We start from the raw sequence: 24,002 nt of genomic DNA, 5'->3' as shown, positions 1-24,002 counted from the left end.
ATTCTGTTCTCAAATCAGTAGTTTCTGCAAGGAAATGATGCAAATATAAAATGGTCTTATACTAATAATGAATGAAGTACAGAATCTACCTAATAATTTTGCTTCATTTTTCTTTGTATGCTTAACCTATAAATAGCTTTTCATTTTTAAAAAATCAGGTGCAAAGTAGAAAAGAATTTACCATTTGGAGTCTACTTTTTTTTTTTTTTTTAGATTTTGTGTGTATTCAGTGCTTGTGAGAGGTGCAGACGGACTGTGCAAAAATCAGATATAGAACAAGCAGTGACAATGAAAGCTTCCCATCCACTATTTCATTAGGTGCTACAACTATGGACTGGAATGGCCTCTCTTCAAGAATACCTTTTCAGAATGCTCTGTTTGTTGCTTGGGTTATGGTCTTAGGCGTAGCACAGCATTGACCTATGTTCTTGGGTAAAAATACACCGATTGACTGATTCAGACTGACACCAGATATTCTCAGATCGCAAGAGCCACTAGAATAAGATGAGCTTTGTCTCTGATCTCCCTTAAGATGCTGGATATTTCAGATAAAGGATCTTTTGGACAGTTTAACAATAAAAGTTAGAGAGACCATCCACCTCTTAATACAGAGTGTGACATTCTATACCTTGGGGGAGTGTCCTGGTACCCCCATATTCCTCATTTTTATATAATTGTGGATCTTACATATAAAGCATCCCTAGTAAGGTATCGGGGAAAGGTTATGATCTGCTGAAAGTCATTTCTCTATCCATATATGTATATCATTAATGCATATGAAGTTATGAGAATTGCGTTGTATGGTTGTCACTAAGGGCTTGGCCACACTTGCGAGTTAGAGCGCATTAAAGGAGCCCCAGGCGCGCTAGCTCACTACCCATCCACACTGGCAAGGCACACAGAGCGCTCTGATTCCACGGCTAGAGCGCTCCTGGTACTCCACCTCAGTGAGTGGAATAACGTTTGGTGCGCCCCCGCTGGAGCACCTCAGTGCCAGTGTAGACGCCCTGGTCTGTTAGTACACTCTGATCGGCCTCCAGAAGTGTCCAACAACCCCTGTTCTAGCCACTCTGATCATCACTTTGAACTCTACTGCCCTGCCCTCAGGTGACCAACCGTCAGACCCGCCCTTTACATTCTCTGGGAATTTTGAAAATCCCCTTCCTGTTTGCTCAGCGAATCTTTCCAAGTGACCATGCCTCCACAAGCCAGGGAATCCCCAGTATGGAGCAATGGCGAGGTGCTGGACCTCATCAGTGTTTGGGGGGAGGAAGCTGTCCAGTCCCAGCTGCGCTCCAGCCATAGGAATTACAATACCTTTGGGCAGAGATCAAGGGACATGATGGAAAGGGGCCATGACCAGGATGCACTGCAGTGCGGGGTTAAAGTGAAGGAGCTGCAGAATGCCTACCACAAAGCCCATGAGGCAAACAGCCGCTTCAGTGCTGTCCCCTTGACCTGCCATTTCTACAAAGAGCTGGACGCACTACTTGGGGACAACCCCACCTCCATTCTGAGGACCACCATGGACACTTCAGAGTCCAGTGCAACAAGGCAGGAGGAGGAGGAGGAGGAGCAACAGCAACAAAGCTGGGGCGAGGGTGCTGAGGCAAAGGAAGACACCACAGCATCCCTAGATGCATGCAGCCAGGAGCTGTTCTCAAGCCAGGAGGAAGGTAGCCAGTAGCGGCGGCCTGTGCTTGGGGAAGGACAAACAGCAGAGGATGTTCCTGGTAAGCGGCTTTTATTTTGGGAAGGAAGTTATTCAGTGCGGGCTCCTGGGACGAGGAAAGTTAGGGCTGCATGCATGCCTAGATGTGGAATAGGGCATTGATATGCTCTCTCACATCCTGGTAATCAGCCTCAGTGATCTCTTCAAAGGTCTCATCCAGAACTTGGGCAATGCGCTTGGGCAGGTTTCTTGGGAGAACCACTGTGGTCCTTGTCCCAGTCAGGCTAATATGTCCATGCCACTGTGCCGTGAGGGGCGGGGGGACCATTGCTGCACACAGGCAAGCTGCATATGGGCCAGGGCAGAAGCCACATCGCAGTAGAAGACCCTCCCTTGCTTCCCAGGTCACCCTCAGCAGTGAGATATCTTCCAGGACGAACTCCTGTGTAAAATGTGGGGACAGTGTTCAGTATAGGGGCCCCCTGCTGCTGTTGGCTCTCCCCAAGGCACAGAAACCCAGAGGATAGTACAGTCATGAAAGAATCAGTCCCCCTTGACCCTGTGCTTACTCACCATTTTGGGGTTCCCGCGGGTTATGTGCATTCGCTTTGGGATGGGCAAATTATGCTATTGTGTAGACTGTGCTTGCCCTTAAGTATGGGGGAACCATTGCTCTGTCTGGTGTGAACAATGCTGCCTCTGTTAAGTGTTGCATTTTCCCTTTACAGATGCAACCTTGAGATCTCAGCCGTCCGTGTTATCACCGGCCGAAAGACTCCAAAGAATCAGAAAGAGGCCACATAGAAGCAAGGAAGACATGTTGCATGAAGTAATGCAGCATTCAAGTAATGAAAATCAAAAAGTGCAGGAGTGGCGGGACAGTGAAAGGAGGATCCACCAGCAGAATGAGGAACCAGCACAAAAGCGCGGTGCTCTGACAGCAAAGCATGGACCAGCTGATAAGCATAATGAAGCGCCAAGCAGACTCTATCCAGGCGCTCGTAGCCATTCAGGTGGAGCACTACAGCCCCCAGCAGCCCTTGTCCCAAAACTCTTTCCCTTGTGCTCCCATGTCACCTCCAACCCACTTTCCCCAACATCTGGGTTCTTACCGTCACCAGCTGCCTCCAACACCTGTAACTTCACCACCCAGCCCTGAAAACTATGACCCTTACCCACTGCACTCAACCCCCATCACTATGCAGTACAGCCATCCTGAAATACAGTACTCATTGCACAGCACTCCAGACAGGAAGACTGAGTATGATAACAGGACATACGCAAATCTATGATTGTATCTTTCCCCACCCCACCCTCTTGCCCTTTCTGTTTCGCAAGTAGTTGTATTTCTTTTCAATAAATGAATTTTCTTTTCAATAAGTGGATTTTTTGGCTTTGAAAACATTCTTTATTATTGCATAAAGTAAAAGATACCTTAGCCCAGGAAAGAAACAGGCACTGCAAGTCAGCGTAGCAAACACAGATTCCTACTAACATTGGAACCACTGCACTTCACTCCCATGCAGGGCACCGGACATTACTGGTGGCTTTCAGCCTCAAATTGCTCCCTCAAGACATCCCTAATCCTTGCAGCCCCTCGCTGGGCCCCTCTAGTAGCCCTGCTCTCTGGCTGTTCAAATTCAGCCTCCAGGTTTTGAACCTCCGAGTTCCATGCCCGAGTGAATCGTTCACCCTTCCCTTCACAAATGTTATGGAGGATACAGCACGTGGATATAACTGTGAGGATGCTGTCATTGGCCTGCTCCAGCTGCCCATACAGAGTGCACCAGCGGCCCTTTAAACAGCCAAAAGCACACTCCATAGTCATTCTGCACCAGCTCAGCCTGTTGTTGAACCGCTCCTTGCTGCTGTCAAGGCTCCCTGTGTAGGGTTTCATGAGCCACGGCATTAAAGGGTAAGCGGGGTCTCCAAGGATCACCATGGGCATTTCGACTTCCCCTATGGTGATTTTCTGGTCTGGGGGAAAAGTCCTGGCTTGCAGCTTCCTGAACAGGCCAGTGTTCCGAAAGATGCATGCATCATGCAGCTTTCCAGGCCAGCCTGCGTTAATGTCAATGAAATGCCCACGGTGATCCACAAGCACCTGGAGAACGACAGAGCAATACCCCTTCCGATTAACGTACTCAGAGGCTAGGTGGGCTGGTGCCAAAATTGGAATGTGTGCGCCATCTATTGCCACTCTGCAGTTAGGGAAACCCATCTGTGCAAAGCCATCCACAATGTCATGCACGTTACCCAGAGTCACGGTTCTTCTGAGCAGGATGCAATTAATGGCCCTGCAAACTTGCATCAACACGATCCCAACAGTCGACTTCCCCACTCCAAACTGGTTAGCGACTGATCGGTAGCTGTCTGGAGTTGCCAGGTTCCAGACTGCAATAGCCACCTGCTTCTCCACCATCAGGGCAGCTCTCAATCTCGTGTCCTTGCGCCGCGGGGTGGGGGCAAGCTCCTCACACGGTCCCATGAAAGTGTTTTTTCTCATCCAAAAGTTCTGCAGCCACTGCTCATCATCCCAGACTTGCATGACGATGTGATCCCACCACTCAGTGCTTGTTTCCCGAGCCCAAAAGCACCATTCCAAAGTGGTGAGCATGTCCATGAATGCCACAAGCAATCTTGTGTTGTATGCATGACTCGCGTCGATATCATCGTTGGAACCCTCACTGTCACTTTGGATCATAACGAATAACTCGACTGCCAAATGTGACGTGCTGGCGAGACTCGTCAGCATACTCCTCAGCAGTTCGGGCTCCATTCCCACAAACCAAAAGGGAAGACAGAGCGCGCAGTACAAAAAACGTTGAAAGATGGCGTCAAATGTGGATGGAAGCGGAGGGATTGCTGGGATGTGAACCGATACATCACAGGGCGTTGGGACAGGACCCAGAATGCCCCGCACTCCCTGCCCCCCTTCCCACAAGCCACAGCACCAGAATGGGAAGAGGTGCTCTGTGGGATAGCTGCCCATAATGCACCGCTCCCAATGCCGTTGCAAGTGCTGCAAATGTGGACATGCCTCAGTGCACTTGCAGCTGTCAGTGTGGACAGACTGCAGCACTTTCCCTACTGCGCTCTCCGAAGGCGGGTTTAACTCAAAGCGCTCTACATCTGCAAGTGTAGCCAGGCCCTAAAACATGCTGTAAGTTGGGGATACAGTAAGCCAGATATTAGCTCCCCAGAGGCAACAGCAAGGAAAGTAACCAGCACCTGGCGAGGTGTCAAACAACCCAACAACCACCACTGTCCAGCAAGGGAGCTACAATTCAATGACTCACCTGCATGAGGCAACACCAGGGGAATTGCTCAACCTTTCCTGGAGACTCAGCAATGCCCCCAGACATGCATGAACTTGTGCTCCCCAAGCACATGGGACTGAGGCTATAAAACAGAACACAGTGGCCACATGCTGGGCCTTTCTCCTTCACCCATCTATGCTGCAAGCAACAAGGATATTCTGAAGACTCCAAATGAGGGGACTGACCCAGATTTCAAGGGTGAAATCTGTGTATTATGAACTGCAGTATCCAGTGGGATGAGAAAAACTGCTTAATCTAAATGTTGCCCAATCTAATAAGGTTGAGAGTTTAGACTGCGTGCTTATATTTTATTTTCTTTCGGTAACTAACTCTGACTTTTTGCCTATCACTTAATGTCACTTAAATTTATTGACTACAAAAGATAGATTTTGTTTTACTATTTATCTTTACCAGTGAGTTTGCATGAAGTATATGGCAAAATTGTTCAGGTTTGCAAAGGCCGGCGTACATCCACTTTCAATTGATGAAGTGGTAAACCAATTAATAAATTTGTACTGCCCATCTTGAGCAGTGCAAGACGGTATATTCCTGAGGTACAATTTTGGGAGCTGGGGGGATTCGGCTGGTGCCTTTCTTTGTGTGATTCATGAGTGGCTCTGGGAGCATTTATGCAATCTAGCTGGGTGTGGGGCTCCACATGTGGTTGTGCTGAGTGAAAACGCCTGGAGGGGCTTGCTGCTCACGAGCAAGGCATTGTGAGAGACAACCCAGGCTGGAGAGAGTTTGGGGGCACAGCAGTCCCACAGTCCCAGGCTGCACCCCAGGGATTCCGTCACACTGAGTATTGGCTATTTGGATCTAATCACAACCATGTACATTTCTGTAACCTAACTTTTATTGTAATAAATTTGCATACAAAACATACAGCAAACTTCACCAACCTCCAACTGAAATCTCACATACACTTCGCTAAAACACTAATAAAGTATATTAAATATATAAATATGATCAATAAAGCATGAAAGGTATAATAGCTAAAGCTTTCTGGGAGACTTTTCCAAGAGCTTACTCTAGCTTCTAACTGGCCTTCCTGAAATAGTTTAGTTGAAGATTATGTTAATCATTCTGCACACGCTATAAGGTAAGTATCTTACCATGGGATTGTGGTTCAACTTCCATATTTCAGCTCAGAATACTATAAATTAGATTAACTAATTCAATTTTAGTCATTTCTACATTTTCCTCTGCCCAGTAGAAAGAATCATAGACATTAGCAATGAAAAAGGCAACAGGTCATGCAGTGAATCGCTTTGCCTATTTTGGAAATAGTGAGATGTCCTATTTGCTGTCATCTAGCAAAAAAATGATAACCTGGTAGAATCTGCTCTGGAAGTAAGAAGGCAAACTAGTAATGAAGAAAGGCTCTTTGGAATTTAGGAAAGGTTTTCTATTTTAAACATCTGATATGGAGATTAATGGACAATAAAAATCTGTCTCTCGCAAGATAATCCACAATCCAGGAAAAGGTCAATCATTTGTAAAACTAATTATTTCCTTTAGAAAAAGGGAGGAGAAGCTCAAATGTTATATCTGGGCAAACTGTACTGAAAATGTGGAAGAAAATATTTTTCACAATAGTTTGTAACAGATTACTCCAAAGTCTGGGCACAAAAGTGTCTATACAAAAAAGTTTCACTGGTTTAACTAAAACCAATTTAAAACTGATCTAATTAAACCAGTACAAACCCCAAATATAGACACTTAAATCTGTTAAATTTTTGACTTCAGCTAAACTAATATAAAGCAAGGTTTAAATGGAGTTAAGTGGGTCAACATTAAGGATTTGTATCAATTTAACTAGATCAAATTTCTAAATCTATTTTAGTTAAATGGTAGAATTTTCTAATATAGACAAGACTTCAGTTGAAGAGGCAAATCAGCTATAAATACAGATCTGCAGATAAAGCTTACACTACAAGTTAATGAGTTAGGCCTGGTCTATATATCAAAGTTAGGTCAACATACGCTGCCTTGCCTCAACCTCATTGTGCATGTGTCTAAACTTAAATGTGTCTCCCACTAATATAAGAACTCCAGTATAGCACCTCCCTACAGCCCATCCTCAACATTTCACATGACTGCATCACTACTTCTACCACTCTACCCCGGGGGACATTCAGAACTACAGCAGCTTCACATACCCTGACCTATGAGAGGCACGCTTGATGTACGTTTAGATAAATGGACATGAATGTTCCTTCCCTTTCTTTAAGCTCTGTTCCAGAAATTTGTTATGGTTTTAGTGTATTTGCTTTTAACTTGCACAGAATTTTTTAAGTGTTTATTACTCAATAAAACTCTAATGTTTGGAAAATAATTCATCTTTATTAGTTCCCAACATATGCTGCAGAACAACTGACGATACTGAAAACACCCACTTACTGATGATTGCACATGGACAACTCAGAGGATCAGTGACAAACACAGTGTAACAATCATAAACATACAGGAAGCACCACAAAATTAATAGGTGCATTATCAATGTTACACCTGTACACCAAGCTCTACACAATTCCTAACAGTCCCCAAAACTGCAGGGCCAGGTAGAGCACCGTAATCATAACCCATTACTGTGGCTCGGTGTTGAACTGCTCTTTCAAAGCCTGCCTGAACCATATAGCTCTGTATTGAGCTCTTCTAATAGACCTTGTATCAGGCTGCTCCAACTCAGCAGACAGCTGCTCTACCTCTGCCCTCCACCCCGGTGGCAACTTTTCCCCCTTGCTTTGCAGGTAGTATACAGTGCGCAGCAGGGAGCTATAACAATTGAGATATTTTTCTCACTGAGATCCAGGCTAGTGAGTAAGCAACACCAAGGTCCCCTCAATCTACCAAAAGCACATTCAACTGTCATTCTGTACCCAGTGAGCCAGTAGCTGAATCTTTCCTTGGTGCTGTCCAGGTAGCCGGTGTACGGCTTCATGAACCAGGATAGGCTGGGTCCCTCAGGATCACTACTGGAATTTCAACATTGCCAATGGTAATCCACTGGTCGGGAAAGAAAGTCCATGCTTGTAGCTTTCTAAACAGTCTTGTGTTCTTAAATATGTGAGTGTCAAGCACTTCCCTGACCAGCCAACAGAGATGTCAGTGAAGCGTCCCTGGTGATCCACCAGCACTTGCATAACCATTGATGTACTTTGTGTCAAGGTGGTTGGTGCCAAAATAAAGATATGCGTGCCATATATTGCTCCACTGCAATTTGGGAACCCCATTACTGAAAATCCATCCACTATGTGCTGCACATTGCCTAGAGTCACAGTCCTGCATAGCAGGAGACGATTAACCGCCCTGTTAGGTGACCAGACAGCAAATGTGAAAAATTGGGACAGGGGATGGTGGGGGGGGGAGGGTAACAGGAGCCTATATAAGACAGACCCAAAAATCAGGACTGTCCCTATAAAATTGGGATATCTGGTCACCCTAAGCCCTGTACACTTGCATGACAATGGCCCCCACAGTGGATTTTTCAAATGCCCACTGACCAGTAGCAATCCAGCATTGCAAGTTTCCACAGTGCAACCACTACTTGATTCTCTACTGTTAGCGCAGCTCTCATTTTGGTGTCCCTGCACTGGAAAGCCAGGGCGACCTTGACACAGAGACCCAGGAATAAAGCCTTGTGCATCCTAAATTTCTGCAGTCACTGCTCGTAATCCCAAGCCTGCATTACGATGTGATACCACTAGTCAGTGCTCGTTTCTCAGGCCCAAATGGCACTCCATCATCTGCAATTGCTCCGTGAATGGCACCAACAATCTTGAATTGGTTCTCGCTATGTCCCACAGCAATCTATCCTTCAGGCAACTGCCATGTTCCCCACTGCTCTTCTTGCAGCTCTGCAGATACCAGAGGATGGTGTGTCCCATGCTCGCAATGCTCATGACAATAGTGCACAGCTGTGCAGAATCCACACTTCTGTCTGAGATGGTGGACAGCAAAAAAGTCCTATGCGGGTTCATGGGATTTTCAAAATAGGCATGAAAATTATGGGACAGAGATGGAAAAAGCTGTATAATGGGCCCTTGACCCTGCCGTCTTGACCTCCCCTGTGCAGCTTGTTTCTGCCCCACCATGCATTGCCAAAACTTCCCAAAAGTTAGTGCCCTGGATGGTTGCAAGTTGCACACTATTATACTTCCCCATGGGGCACCACACTGTGCACTGAAACAAGCATTCCTGGTGAGTACGCGCAGTGCCGACACAAGGAGCCAAGTGATATACTAACCCAATTATAAACAGTTTTAGGACTGGATTTAAACATTCCCCCGGAATGAATATAATGCAAAGATTGTGCAATTGTTCTACTGTATAAGAATCAGAATGAGAAACTGAATAGACAAGTGAAGCTAACTAATCTATTTCCAGTATTCAAGCTGAATAAACTACAAAAAAATAAAACTGTATGTTGTTAATTTAATCTATTTGTTTGTTAGAGGTGCTTGTCACCACACAAACAGTGGATTCACTCTCTCTCAATACTACTGTGAGGTAGGAAAATATCCCCATTTGACATATGGGGCACTGAGGCATAGAGAAATTGCTGCTCAGAGCTTTCCCCAAATGGCAGCAGAGCAAAATCTAATGGAGTCTTGTCAGTTTTTACTGCTGCTATACAGAACATTGTCAGCAACAGAGAAAACTGAGAAGAAAAAGAAACTTCACTCTGCTGCTTCTTGGGGGGTGGGAGGGGAAAATCTATGAGCAGTTGCCTAGGTAGGACCATGAGTAGGGTCCTACCAAATTCACGGTCCATTTTGGTCAATTTCACGGTCATAGGATTTTAAAAATCATAAATTTCATTATTTCAGCTATTTAAATCTGAAATTTCATGGTGTAATTGTAGGGGTCCTGACCTAAAAAGGAGTTGTGGGGGCGGTTGCAAGGTTACTCTAAGGGGGGTTGCAATACTGCTACCCTTATTTCTGCGCTGCTGCTCGCAGCCGCGCTGCCTTCAGAGCCGGGCAGCTGGAGAGTGGTGGCTACTGGCCAGGAGCCCAGCTCTAAAGGTAGAGCCGCCACCAGCAGCAGCGCAGAAGTAATGATGGCATGGTATGGAATTCCCACCCTTATGTCTGTGCTGCTGCCTTCAGAGCTGGGCGCCTGGCCAACAGCTGCTGCCCAGCTCTGAAGTCAGCGCAGAAGTAAGGGTGGCAATACCATGATCCCCCCTAAAATAACCTTGTGCCCCCCCCCGCAACTCCCTTTTGGGTCAGAACCCCCAATTTGAGAAATGCTGGTCTCCCTCATGACATCTGTATATGATAGAGTAAAAGCACACAGAAAACCAGATTTCTCTACACCCACCAGATTTCACGGTCCATGATGAGTTTTTTATAGCCATGAATTTGGTAGGGCCCTAAACATGAGTAATTCAGTAGGGTGGGAGCTCAAAAAGAGACTAACAAAGCAAATAGTGGGGAGACACTGTCACAGAAGCCAGGAGTCTCTGGGGAACAGAGAGGTGGAGTGTAAGAATCCACTGGACTAGAAACCAGGTGTGCAGACCCCTGGGACAGCTGATGTTTCCACATTGCCACCTGGAGGCCATGCAGAGACACCTTCAAGGAGCACTGTGGAGGTTAGACGTCACACACAGTACAGCCAGAAGGGTCCAGAACGATCGTATCCTGTGGCCTTCTGATTGGTCCATGTTCATTATTTAATCGTGGATGGTGCCACAGGAAGTTGTCTGAGCAACCACACAAACTTCTGGCTGCGGTGACTCCAGATCTCACCTCACTTTCTAGTCTCCAGTATCAGACCCTAACTGGGCTCTTGCCTCCTGACACCAGCCTGGTAATTTCCAGTTTCCGACCCTGGCCTGACTCTGACCTTACTGATCCTGGCTCTAGTGCAGGGGTCTCAAACTCCCGACCTGCGAGCCTTCCCAATGTGGCCCACAGGGCTTCAGGAGTTTTGGGGCTGGGTCTCTCCCTTGGCCCCACCTGCCACCTCCAGGTGCTCCCCCACCCCCGGGGCCCCAGCAGCACAGCGGAGCTGAGCGGCGTCTGCCTGCTCGCTCCAGTGTCTGCCGGTCCCTCCCTGTGGCCCAGGGGCAGGGCTGTGCCTCCGCACACTGCCTTCGCCCCGAGCACCCCTGAAGCCAATGGGACACTGCAGGGGCGGTGCCTGGGGGCAGCAGCGCACGGAGGCCCGCCCCACCTTGGAGCCCCAGGTAAGCACCGCACCCCAAACCCCCTCCCAGAGCCTGCACCCCCTCCCCACACACCCCCAGCCCTCAAACTCCATTCCAGAGCCTTCACCCCAGACCCCCTCCCCGACCCAAACTCCCTCCCAGAGCCCAGCCTCTCACCCCTTCTGCACCCAAACTCCCTCCCAGAGCCTGCACCCCAATCCCCTACCCCAGACCTCCTCCCCCACCCAAACTCCCTCCCAGAGCCTTAGGCAGGTGGGGGCAGAGTTTTGGGGGGCACAGCTTTGGGGGTGGGTTCTGGGCGGCATGAGGGACATTATTGGCCTCCTGGGAAGATTTGAGGACTGGCACTGGCCCTAAGGTAAATTGAGTTTGAGACCCCTGCTCTAGTGATTAGTCTGACCCCTGCTCACTGACTACTGCCTCGTGGCTGTCCTTTGACTTGTGGACACTAGCCCAGGCATGACTGCTAGGCCAGACCGCCTATGCCCCGGTCCCTTACATAGAGAGCGAGTCCACACGTGTACACATCTTCTCCCAGCAGCCAGAAGGGATTAGGGGGCGTACTTCAAATTTACCAGACATCTACTATCGAGAGGTTCATTCTAAAATGCAGAGGCCTTGCTCAGCACCATCCCCTTTCCTGGAAACTGGGGGTATTGAAGGGGGCTGGTACCTCACCCAGGCAATCCCACAAACACTGGAGTATCTTTCACTAGAAGACTTAGTTCTTGAAGTATATCCCTTAAAAACTCAGTTTTCTTCTGTAGTCATTAGGGATTTCCTATGCATCCACAGACTTCCAATCCAGATGGCAATGCATCTCTGGGAAAGGCCCCCTTAGTGCATTCCCTTTTGACTAAGAATCTCAAGAAAGGAACACTCTTTGTTCCCTACCTTTACTTAGAGGGAGATGTTTTTCCACCAGCTCTCCAGAACCATCTCTGCATGAAATGCCCAAACAATTGGAAAGAAAAGTTATAAGAAAATAAGATTTATTAAAAAGAGAAAATCTGAGTAAAACAAAAAAAACCTATATGCATAACACATCTAGAATAACTTGGCCAATACTAACTCAGAGAAGTACAAGCTGTGACATCACAGGGAATAAGACATATTTTGCATTTCTTGAGAGTGTCCTTCCCCATCTCCCTATCCTATGGTCCCCTCCAGTAAAAAAACTTTCAAGTGATGTTGACTGCTCAGAACACAGGTGAATGAAAAACAAACACTGGAATGGATTTGAAGTGGCAGGCCGTATGAACATAACAGTGGGTAGAGGCAGTATATGTGCACCCCATCTCACTTAACAGGCATTTAAGTAGGTCCAGTACAGGTTAGAGGGCTCCCAAAATATAACCAATAACCCAGGGTAGCCCCCTTGACCCACTCAGAGGAATCAGCTCACTTCTGAGTCTTCCAATTCCCCCCACCTGGGTCAGACGGAGAGGTAATATAGCCTCAAGGGGAGACCCTGGTCTGCAGAGACTTCAGGCCACCACTTCTCCTTATAGCACAAGTTCCACCAGCAAAAACCCTGGGTCTCATTTCCATCTGGGAGCTGGCTCTTTAAGCCTTTATCTGTACCTGATATCAGCAGCAAGTTGTGACAAACTACACATTCCTATAGGTTTCAGAGTGGTAGCCGTGTTAGTCTGTATCAGCAAAAAAAAACGAGAAGTACTTGTGGCACCTTAGAGACTAACAAATTTATTTGAGCATAAGCTTTCGTGGGCTAACACCCATTTTTTCATGTTCTCTGTGTATATATATTTATCTTCCTACTGTATTTTCCACTGAATGCATCCGATGAAGTGAGCTCTAGCTCACGAAAGCTTATGCCCAAATAAATTTGTTAGTCTCTAAGGTGCCACAAGTACTCCTCATTTTTTTTACATTCCTATATTATCTCTTAATATTAGACTTCAAAATTGTATTCTTCTTTACCCCACCAATGTCTCCACAATGCTGCAAGGAAGGCAAAAAAAAAAGCACCAGAAATCCACAAATTTGGTCCGGATAGGGAAAAAATCCTTCCTGATCTCCAAAAAGCAGATCATCAAGTCAGACCCACAGCATTCTGGAAACCCAGCTCACTATCTACACCTTCAGGAAGGGAGGTGGGGCAAGAGCCTCTTACAGCCAAGTGGTGTGAAGCTGTTGGGCAGGAGAATGCAGGGGCCAATCAATTCCCACTCCCCGCCCCATCCCTGCCAGCCATCCAATGGAATGCAGTGAAACCAGGGAGGAAGGGGAGAGATCTGATTCTGATATTTTTTGGCATTTTCAGGCATGCACTCTCTTCTTTCCTTCTACCCACCAAGAGCAACAAATCCACTTTTGTGGTCCCACCTGCAACACCCTCTCCCCGACCTGTTGTGCTGGGGGTGGTGGGGTGCATTTCTCAGGCATATGCTCACCCTGGCTCTCCTCCACCTCCTTTACATGGGAAATGCATTCTTCCTGCGGTGCGACCAAATGTAGCACTCACACACTACTCACACTGAGCCTGGAGGTATGGGAGGTGTAAATCCTCCTCCTCAGCAAAGGAACTGCCTGATGTACTATCCTAGGAGACTATGTCAATCACTTATTGAATGTCTTTTGGAGATTTCTCAAATCCTGTCAAAATTTTATTCACTGCTTAGGATAAACAGCTTGTGGCTCCTATATCATGTCTGTAAAAACTTGAAGTTCTTCATAAGATGTGCACTCAAGAGTTATTTCCCATCCTACCTTTGCAACTTATTTCCAAACAACCATTCCACTTTCTTAAGGGCCATCTGTTCTTTGCTTTAGCCTATCAACTATGTTTGCCATGTTCATTGTTCTGACTGGAGGGATCAACCTGAATCCAGTTCAGCTGGCCTTTAATAAAAAGACAAGACTCCTATTTTCTTACAATTCCTTCCTAATTTTCTCTGCTCTACATCAAATATTGCTAATCGACAAATTAATGCCAATCTGCCACAATCCTCTGTAGTGTCTTCTAAAATTGCCAGACCCCCTGAAGACAACTCAAAGAGTTACACCATGATCTGTTGTAGGAAAGAGAAGGAAAAAAGGTGAAATGAAGCCAGGAAGGAAAAAGAATAACAAAAAGACAGATATAGTAAGTTCTATTTATTAAAGATTAAGTAGAAAATTGATTGACATTATTACAATTAAATACAGTTCAAACACTACACAACTATCTTAATCCTTTAAATTTTAGAGCGTGTGAACCTACAATTTGTGGAAGCACAGGTATTTTTTGCCCTACCTAGTAGGCTTATTCTTTGGAGTAGTGGGTGTTGAGTATCATAGAATCTCAGGGTTGGACGGGACCTCAGGAGGTCATTTAGTCCAACTCCCTGCTCAAAGCAGGACCAATCCCCAATTTTTGCCCCAGATCCCTAAATTGGCCCCCTCAAGGATTGAACTCACAACCCTGGGTTTAGCAGGCCAATGCTCAAACCACTGAGCTATCCCTCCCTGATCATGGGAAAGCCTGAAAAGATTATATTTATTAAAGAAGATATTCAATAAGAATCTTCTTCTGACAGTCAAGGACTCATTAAAAGTAACTACTCAGGGCCTAAAAATGCAAAATCTAAAGGTGAAAATGCTTCAGAAAGAAGCTGGAATGTAATGGCCAACACCACTTTTGCCTCAATTGCATCAACAAGATAGGATACAAAACCATACAGCATTTGAGGTTCCTAGGTGAAAAATATTCTCTTGTACTTAACAGTATGCAAAAAAAAAAGGGGGGGGGGCGTATTTTCATTCTTTCGGTTTGTTTGTTTAGTTCATTGAACAACTTTAGACATCCTGCTCCCTATATGGTGAAAGGAAGTTTTGATATTGACTACAGTGGGATCAGAACTGGAGTTAAACTCCTCATTTTCAGTCACAATTGAGTGGAAGTTTAGTTGTTTGACCAAAAGCCCAAGCAGATTATAGAAGAAACAGAAATGTCTTGAATTAGTACAATGTCCAACATCTTAGATGATCCCAAAGCACTTTACAAACCAATACATAAATCTGCAGTGGCTACTTTATACACCATGAAATGTTTATAAATATTTTCAGTTGAACACAAACATAACTGGTACGTTATAATCGAGTTTTAACAGAGCTTCATTATCACAGTACACTTTAGTAATTCTAACTTAATCTGGTTATTTGTTACCAGACTTACACTGTGTGGACAGAGTTGGACGGGGGAGGTGTTTGGTGCCACTCAAAGTCCACTGCCAAAACCCATTCCGAATTATATCTGTAGTTGTGCTTCTTTAATGGATTTTTTACTGTTGCCTTCATAAAACATGCATGAGATAGGGGGAGTTCTCCTCTGAAGGAAATATTTATTTTTAACAAATGAGAATAGAAACAAGAAGGCTATTGATGTACATTAATAAACAAAATCCATCAAGCATAAATCATAAACGCCATCAATCTAGAATGAAGATAATACTTCATCCTCTTAATGTTTTCTACAAGGTTTATAATTTATTAAGCGCATTTTTATATTTTACTGGCACGTCTGTTTGCCACATTGCAAAAATTAAAATACAATGCACAATATTTTAAATATTTGCTACTAATGGTAGAGCATAAAGTATTTTAATACTTGAAGAGTTAATAGATACTAGAATTTCTTTCAGGGAAAGTTCCTTTTGTGTATAGATTTTCATAAATTCTTAAAATTCAAGGTCAAATACTCATCTTCTCAGTTTTAATTCCTATTAGCTATATTTAACTATACTTTTGCTTAACTTCCATTTTGTAGTTATGTGGAACTTTGAGAAAAACAAAGTGATTAGATAATTATTTTATTTCCCATCTAAGATGTTTTTCCCCCTCACAACGACGCCTGTGGTTTCTAAGATCACATGCTGAGTTCAGTTTTTCAAATGCTAAATTTTCAAGATGTCATGATTTCACTGAAATAATTAAATGCTTGTTAGTCTTATTCTTCATTATAAAACAGTCTTAACACTGTAATGCATTTTAGATGTCAGAGTGAACTTCCTTAGCTGCGTTAATGTTCGAATAATTGTATTTTTATTGATGTTTGCCACATTGTAGCAAACAACAAAATATTGTAGACATGTCTAATCCACTTATCTCCTTATGAAGAAATATGGTAATGACCCTCTTTAAAGCACTGGGTCAAAACGCAGCACATTAGTCAGCATCACATTAGTCTTTATGAATTTCAGTGTATCCATTTATCTTTTTTTAAAATACACAGGGTCAAGTTGTGTTACCTGTAAAAAAAAAAAAAATCACAGTACATGAAACTCATTCTACAGCTACCTATTAAAAAATGGGCCAGTAAATATCTTAACACTTAATAAAAGCCAATAATTTAGTATAAAAAATGTATTTAAATTTAAAACCAGTCCAAAATTTAATCACGTTGTATTGTAATACTGGTTTTCACACCTAGCTGTTATTCAGAATTAAGCCTTGAATCAGCAAAGCACTTAAGCATGTGCTTGATTTTACCTGCCTAAATCCACCTCTAATCAGCAAAGCATTTAAATGTGTAAAAAGAAAAGGAGTACTTGTGGCACCTTAGAGACTAACCAATTTATTTGAGCATAAGCAAAGCTTATGTACTTATGTACACAAGTACTCCTTTTCTTTTTGCAAATACAGACTAACATGGCTGTTACTCTGAAACCTGTCATTATTTAAATGTGTGTAAGTCCCACTGAAGTCAATGGGACTATTCATATGCATGAAGTTAAGCACCTGCTTAAGTGCCTTGCTAAACTGGGGCCTATAATCCTACTCTTTCCATAAGTCCCTGAAATGTAGATTTATGAAATTATTTTAATTGAAGAATACAATAATCAATCATTTAGTTTGTGAAAATCTACAACTCTATCGAAAGAACCTGTCTGATAACTACTGAACATGTGTTATAACCGGGAGCTAGAGATCCACAAATCTACCATAATGATGGAATTCGGGTTATTTTTAGAAGGTAAAATTGAATGCAATTACACTGCCCCCAATGTAACCCTTATTTTGTTTTTATCTGTTGTGACCCAGGGACCCCTTGGTGTCAACTGACAAAGGGCACAGATGGTGCATAGGGTTTTACAGGACTCCCCTTGGTCGAATAGATGCAGAATAGTTCACCAAAGGGATGCAAATAAGATTACTACTGAGAGCCAGTAAGCCCACTGGTCATCATAATCATTATGAAATATATGTACGGAAAATATTTAAGGAGTTGTGTATCTATACTGAAAATTATGCTTTTAAGATCTTAAAGTAAAGGCAGATCACCACGAGGTGAGGTGACGTGCCTCTGAAATGTTCCTTTCAGGAAGGAAGGAACGGACACCTATCTCCCTGTTTGGTCATTTGGGGTATTGTATCCAGTGGTGAGCTGGAGCTGGTTCGCTAGAGGTGGTTGTTAAATTGAGAAGCCCTTTTAGAACCGGTTGTCCCTCACAGGACAACTGGTTCTAAAAGGGCTTCTCAATTTAATAACCAGCCAAAAGTGGCGCCTTAGGTGCTGACTCCGTGGGTGCTCTGGGGCTGGAGTACCCACAGGGAAAATTTGATGCATGCAGAGCACCCACCAGCAGCTCCCCGCCCCGCCCCGCGCCCGGCCCCAGCTCACCTCTGCTCCACCTCCGCCTCCTCCCCTGAACACGCCACCCCGCTCTGCTTCTCCGCCCCACTCCCCAGCTTCCCGCGAATCAGCTGTTCGCGCGGGAAGCCGGGGGGCTGAGAAGCAAGCGGCGGCTTCGCGCTCAGGCCCAGGGAGGTGGAGGCGGAGCGGAGGTGAGCTGGGACGGGGGGGCGCAAGGTGGGCTGCCTGCACCACAGCAGGTAACCGGGGGTTAGGGGGGAGGAACTCACGCAGGGGAACCGCTCCCTGCCCCAGCTCACCTCCGCTTCCCTGGGCCTGAGCACGAAGCCGCCACTTGCTTCTCAGCCCTCCCAGGCTTCCCGCGCAAACAACTGATTCGCAGGAAACTGGGAACCAGGGGGGAGCAGAGAAGCAGAGCGGGGCGGCGCATTCAGGGGAGGAGGCGGAGCAGATGTAAGCTGGGGCCGGGCGCGGGGCAGGGAGCTGCCGGTGGGGGCTCCGCACCCACCAAATTTTCCCCAGGGGGGCTCCAGCCCCGGAGCACGCACGGAGTTGGCGCCTAAGGCACCACTTTTGATGTGATCAGAGGGGGGAGCAGCCGCTCCCCCTGCTCAGCTCCAGCTACACTCCCCCGCCCCTAAGAGCCAGAGGGACCTGCCAGATGCTTCCTGGGAGCTGGCCCAGGTAAGCACCGCCGGGACTCCCCACCTCGCCCCATGGCAGATCCCTCTGGCTCTTAGAGGCAGGGTGGGCACCCACCACGGTGGCCCACAAGACCCTCCTGCCCAGTTCTGGGGGCAGTCAGGGGACAGGGGAGGGGGGTGGATGGGGCAGGGATCCGGGGGTGGGGGCATGAAGGAACGCGGGGGATTGGATGGGGCCAGAGTCTCGGGGGGGGGGCAGGAGTGGGTCACAACCCCCTCATGGGGTGAGGAGAGAACAGGTTGTTAAGATTTTGGCAGCTGATCACTGATTGTATCCCTCACCCTGTATGCCTATTTTTATACTAAGCCAGTGGCGAAATCTACAAGATGAAACAAACAGCTGGGGCGGGGGGGTGGGGGAGAGGAGCTAGGAGATGCTGTTTATGAATAAAGAGAAAGGATTGTTCTGGTATATCTGGAAGTGTAAGGAAACACACTGAATCCTTCACCTAGGAAGCAAACAGACCACATACTTGTATGAAAGCAGGGTCACAGCCAACTTGGCTGTAAAACACTGCAAGGATTTGGGGTGAGCAACACACTACAAGACACGAGAGTATCTTGCTAATTAAGTCTAGGCTGTAGAATGAGCATTAGTTTTTTGGTTTATATGTACCCACTTGTTTCCAATACTTCTGCTTGTTATTACTTGGATCTCTATGCTTTGTTAATTGAATTTATTCTTGCTTTCACTATAAACGTATCTAAGTGCTGTGTGTGGAGAGGTGATCTGAGGAACTGGTAAGCTGCAGGGGAGAGTACTATTTCTTTGGAAGCAGCAAATCTGTGAATATCACGAGTGTCCTGAGGACCAAGGGTTGGACACTCCACAGACACACTCGGAGGGCCCAACAGTTGTGGTGTGTCAATCACTAACCCGCAGAGTAACAGCAAGGCCTGAAGGGCTGAGAAGGGAGTGCTTGCGTTGCCTGTGGCCAGTTAAGTTGGGGAGCTAACCCACAGGAGGCACAGACAAGGCTTCTTCATGCTATGGGCAGGTGGTAGAGAGGTGCCTGGGTACCCGAAGGAAGCATCACACCTGTTATCTTAAGTTTTTCTATAGTACCCATCACTATAGAATCTGGGGCCCCAGTCCTGCAAATTGTCCTGTGATGGCAGACTCCCACGCTCAGGCAAAAACAGCCTGTAGGATTGGTGCCTTAGTGTTTCGCATAAAATACCTGCAATTAAGTAATTTACCTCTCCACGCTGCAGATGTAATAGTAGTATATGCAGAAGGTAAAGATTTCTTTCCCAGTGTCCTTTATCACTACAAACACTAGTCACAACATGACGGAAATTAAAATATAAATTTACTACTAGTCTGACTTTTCAAAAGCTATGGGCAAAATATAAACAACCACAAAAGGGGATAAAACAGGAAGAAACTAAAATAGCATATTTTACTAAAGGAAAACTTTTTTTTGCATACACTTCAAACGGATAATAAAAGCTATTTGTTATTTAGATTTGTTACCACATAACAAAGGTGCTTTCCAAACACAGGAAAACAGACCCTGCTCCAAAGACCATAAAATCTAAAAACCAAAGGTACATAGACAGACAATAGAATGTGAGGAAAAGATACAACATACAAACAAGATGATCAGGGTGATGGTTACAGATCTGAAGTGTTTTCTGGGTATTTTAAGTTAAACACACTAAGTTCCCCTCCTCATATCCTCTTTGCCATACATCATCCTCATCTTCCACCCTCCCCCACCCCCCATAATCCTGATTTTCAACTCCAAAGTCTCTTCACTCCTGCCTTCCGCCCCAACATTCAGCCTTTATGAAATAAGTTCTGTCTCAAGAAAAATAAATGAGACAGATCACTAAATGACAGCCAGCAAGTTTCTTGTAGGCATCATGGAAGGAGTGGATCCTGAGGAGGGATTTAATTGGAGAGGAAAGTGGCTTTGCAGACTAGCTCAAGAAGGGTGTTCCATGTACAGAGAAAGTAGTGAAAGAAGCAAATAGTAACCATTTGGTGCAGGAACTATCACAGTTCATTTTTGTGAAATGTGCAGCACAACTGGTCCCCAATCTCTACGGGGGTCTCTAGATCAGTGATTCTTAAACTTCTTCCGCCGCTTGTGCAGGGAAAGCCCCTGGCGGGCTGGGCCAGTTTGTTTACCTGCCATGTCCACAGGTTTGGCCGATCGCGGCTCCCAGTGGCCACGGTTCGCTGCTCCAACCCAATGGGAGCTGCTGGAAGTGGCGGCCAGTAAATCCCTCGGCCCACGCCGCTTCCAGCAGCTCCCATTGGCCTGAAGCAGCGAACCGCGGCCACTGGGAGCCGCAATCGGTGGAACCTGCGGACGCGGCAGGTAAACAAACCGGCCCGGCCAGGGCTTTCCCTGTACAAGTGGCAGAACAAGTTTGGGAACCACTGCTCTAGGTGATACTACAAGACAAATAATAGTAAAGGGGAAGTGATGGAGGCATAATTAAGGGAGCAGAGAGGATGGGTGTGACACTACAAGAGAAAAAGTCAATTATTTCACATCCTTATCAAAAACCATTTGTAAAGAAAATTATTACACACGCATACACCTCCCTTTCCCACAAGCAAAGGGAGGGGAGAAGGCAGCTCTGAAAGTACCAGCATCTGAAAGAAGAGGAAGCTGGCTGGAAGGAAAAAAATCAACTGTGGGCCTCAAAAGTCTCTGGGAGAACTGGAGCTAACAAGTTGGTCGATCTATGGCCTGTTTTGTCTTAATCCACTCCAAAGCATTTCTCAAGGTTCTACAGCTCCTGACTATAAACAAGTTGTGGTGATGGAAACTACTAAGGCCTTGTCTACCCCGACAAGTTTCTGCACAGTAAAGCAGCTTTCTGCGGTGTAACTGCTGAGGTGTACACACTGCCACGCCACTCAGTGTACAGAAACTGCGCAGCTGCAGCGCTATAAAAAAAACCACCCCAATGAAAGGCCTACAGCTTTCTGCACCAGGGCTACAGTGCCGTGGTGCCCGTGTAGACACCCTGGTCGATTACAGCACTGCAATAGGCCTCCGGGAGGTGTCCCACAATGCCTGTTCTTGCCTCTCTGGTCATTGGTTTGAACTCTACTGCCCTGCCCTCAGGTGAGCAACCGTGAGCCCAATCCCTTAAATTCCTTGGGAATTTTGAAAGTTCCCTTCCTGTTTGCTCAGTGATGCGTGCAGCGGTCTCAGCGCATCTTTCCAGGTGGCCATGCCTGCTCCACACACCAGGCAATCCCCCATCTGGAGCAATGCCGAGCTGCTGGACCTCATCAGCATTTGGGGAGAGGAGGCTTGTCCAGTCCCAGCTGCGCTCCAGCGTTAGTAGTTATATATGTAACCCTTCTGCCCTCAGAGTTGGCAGCAACAAGGGCCGGGTTCAATATCTAGGGGATCCATTCCAATAACACAATGCAAACCGGCTCGAGCCCCCACCCAGTGACCTGGGACAAATATATACCACCCCCGCTGGGCGCCTCCAAGAGGCAATACTTCCCCTCTCGCAAGCACATAGTCTGAGTGTAGCAAAAAGCCTTTTAATAACAGAGAGAAACAAAGTGGCATTATGTTGGGGAAACACCACCAACAGGATTCATAACACAACCCATGAGCAAAAAACCCACCCCAAGCAAATTGGGGCATGCCCCTTTCCCTTTGGTTCTTGAGTCCAGCAACCCCAAATCACCCAAAGTCCCAAAAGTCCAATGACCCAAAAGTCTCTGTCCCTGGTCAGGGCAGCCCCAGAGTTCGAAAGTTTATCTGCGGAGCTTTACCTCCCAACCTGGGTGGAGATGGGACGGGGGTAAGAGGCACCTTACATGATCTGAAGCTGACCGCCCCACAGCTCCATAGGCCTTCGCTTCGCTCCACTCCGCCAGCCGCCCCATGAACTCCTTCGCTCAGCTCCGCTACGCAGCCCACAAGCAGCTCCCGCTGTCCCACGAACTGCTCCACCAGCCGGTCCACAAACCGCTCCGCGTCCCACAAGCGGCTCCCACCGTCCTACGAACTGCTCCACCGGCCTGTCCACAAGGCACTCCAGCCGTCCCACAAACTGTTCCACAATATATCTTCAGGCTCCTCCACTACTTAACACAACACTCAGTGATTTCAGCTCTTAGTCAGTTCAGCTCTTTGGTGAATTCTGCTTGCAGTAGGGGAGCCTCAGTGCTGGTGCACCATTAGCCCAAAGTGAGCTCAGCAGCCTGTAACTAGACTCCTAATGGAATCAAAATTAGCTCTGATATTCCACAGTGGAGAGAGGAGAAAGTGCAATTAGCATGTAAGGCCCTCACCAAGGGGCCCATGCCACCAAGTATTAATACTTGTCCCCAGCCTCTCTCCAGTCACAGAGTTTTAAAACCCATGACCCTTGCCTAGCGAGTGCTACTTAGTTGATGGTGAGTCCCTCCATCATAACAAAAGGCCAAGTACAGTTCCAAGCACAGTTCCCATAATCAGGGTAATAACAATTTATTCTTCCTGCCCCAATAACAGAGACACTGGGGATCCCACAGCAGCCAAAGTGACCATTTGGGCAGCTATGGCCTCATTCTAGGCGGGGTGGGTGTGCCTATGCAAATGAGATCGGCCCCTGAAGTTCTTTTCCACAACTTGCCACACCTCACCACCAGATGTCAGGGTGGAGCTCATCTGACACTGCTTACATATAATATACAGACAGATTTCATGATGCATGACAGAAAGGGGCCATGACCGGGACACACTGCAGTGCAGAGTCAAAGTGAAGGAGCTGCGGAACACCTACCACAAGGCATGGGAGGCAAACCAACACTCTGGTGCTGAGCCCACGAGCTGCCAGTCCTACAAGGAGCTGGACACGATACTCGGTGGCGACCCCACCTCCAATGCGAAGGCCACTGTGGATACTTCGGTGGCTCATGCGCCAGTCAAGAGTGGACTAAGCCAGGAGGAGGAAATCTTGGATGAGGATGTGGAGGGAGATGGGGACCCACAGGCAGCGGACGACTCAGAGGTCAGAGATGCATGCAGCCAGGATCTCTTCTGTACCTCAGAGGAGGCTAGCCAGTCACAGCTGTCGGAGCTTGGCAAAGCACAAACAGAAGAGGAGGCCCCTGGTAAGTGGCTTTGATTTTGGGTATCGCTGAAGCAAGTTGTTTGGGGCAGGAGGGTTGCAGAAAGCAGGCGTGTCTCTGTATGATGCATGTACCACCACAGGACTAGTCTGAGCAGCGGAACAGGGTGTTGATTGACTCCCTCACTTCTCGGGAATCTGCCTCAGACATCTCCATGAAACTCTCATGGAGATACTGGGCAATCTGCTGCCACAGGTTCTTTGGCCTGTTTTGTTTCTTGCCCCATTAAGGGTCACTTTCCCGCGCCACTCTGCCATCACTGGGCACGGGGAGGACCATTGCTGCACACAGGCAAACCACATAAGGGCCAGTGCAGAAGCCACAGTCTCGAGACAACCCTCCCTTGATTCCCTGATCACCCTCAGCAGCAAGATATCTTCCATAATCACATCCTGTGAAAGATGTGGAGACAGTAATGATTAT

The 24,002-nt window shown here is 46.6% G+C and overlaps 1 protein-coding gene across 7 annotated transcripts in view; it reads right to left on the bottom strand.

Moving 5' to 3' along the window:
* DISC1 (DISC1 scaffold protein) overlaps positions 1-24,002 on the bottom strand; it is a 352,964-nt gene that overhangs the window by 303,674 nt on the left and 25,288 nt on the right. The gene's annotated exons all lie outside the window — the stretch shown is intronic.

This window comes from Caretta caretta, chromosome 3 (assembly GCF_965140235.1).
Source record: "Caretta caretta isolate rCarCar2 chromosome 3, rCarCar1.hap1, whole genome shotgun sequence".
NCBI lineage: Eukaryota > Metazoa > Chordata > Testudines > Cheloniidae > Caretta > Caretta caretta.
Note: the sequence above shows the minus strand (reverse complement) of the source record. Positions and strands in the feature narration are given on the sequence as shown.